This window comes from Camelina sativa, unplaced genomic scaffold, assembly GCF_000633955.1.
Source record: "Camelina sativa cultivar DH55 unplaced genomic scaffold, Cs unpScaffold00885, whole genome shotgun sequence".
In the NCBI taxonomy this organism is placed as follows: Eukaryota; Viridiplantae; Streptophyta; class Magnoliopsida; order Brassicales; family Brassicaceae; genus Camelina; species Camelina sativa.
In genome coordinates, this window is record NW_010922010.1 from 4,810 (window position 1) to 5,457 (window position 648).

At 60.6% G+C, this 648-nt stretch overlaps 4 non-coding genes across 4 annotated transcripts; 2 read left to right on the forward strand and 2 right to left on the reverse strand.

The window, feature by feature from the left end:
* Positions 1–88: 88 nt before the first annotated feature.
* Positions 89–161, forward strand: TRNAV-AAC. Its single transcript has one exon. It is a non-coding gene; the product is annotated as a tRNA-Val (tRNA).
* Positions 162–247: 86 nt separating this feature from the next.
* On the forward strand, positions 248–329 carry TRNAL-AAG. Its single transcript has one exon. It is a non-coding gene; the product is annotated as a tRNA-Leu (tRNA).
* A 64-nt stretch (positions 330–393) lies between these two features.
* TRNAR-UCG lies at positions 394–466 on the reverse strand. The gene has a single exon. It is a non-coding gene; the product is annotated as a tRNA-Arg (tRNA).
* Positions 467–523: 57 nt separating this feature from the next.
* TRNAF-GAA lies at positions 524–596 on the reverse strand. The gene has a single exon. It is a non-coding gene; the product is annotated as a tRNA-Phe (tRNA).
* Between the last annotated feature and the right edge of the window lie 52 nt (positions 597–648).

The window sequence follows — 648 nt, forward strand, 5'->3', positions numbered from 1 at the left end:
AGAGGTGACCCGGAATGGCGAGGGTCCTGCCCGACAGGGACGAGGCGTAGGCTCATGAGACGAAGCCGGTGGGCTGTGCTCTCATCGAGATTCCGTGGTGTAGCGGTTATCACATCTGCCTAACACGCAGAAGGTCCCCAGTTCGATCCTGGGCGGAATCACTTTTTTGCCCTCGTCGGCCTGCGGCCGAGCTGCCCGTCGGTGGCAGTCAGTCAACATTTGAGCGGCTCTCGACTCGCCCATGGGAGGTAGCGTGGCCGAGCGGTCTAAGGCGCTGGTTTAAGGCACCAGTCTCCTCGGAGGCGTGGGTTCGAATCCCACCGCTGCCACATTTTGCAAAACACGCATCACGCATACGCTGGCGCCGAGGGTCGGGGCAGGGTAGCAAAAGGACGACCGTGACAGGACTCGAACCTGCAATCTTCGGATCCGAAGTCCGACGCCTTATCCATTAGGCCACACGGTCCGAGTTGCGGACAATGCAGCGCCGGACGAGTGGCGTCACCGCTCGCCCACAGCNAACTGCCGAAACCCGGGATTGAACCGGGGACATTTAGATCTTCAGTCTAACGCTCTCCCAACTGAGCTATTTCGGCCGGATGATGCATCCCTGCCGCCAAGACGATCACAACGAGACGTCGCCTCTCC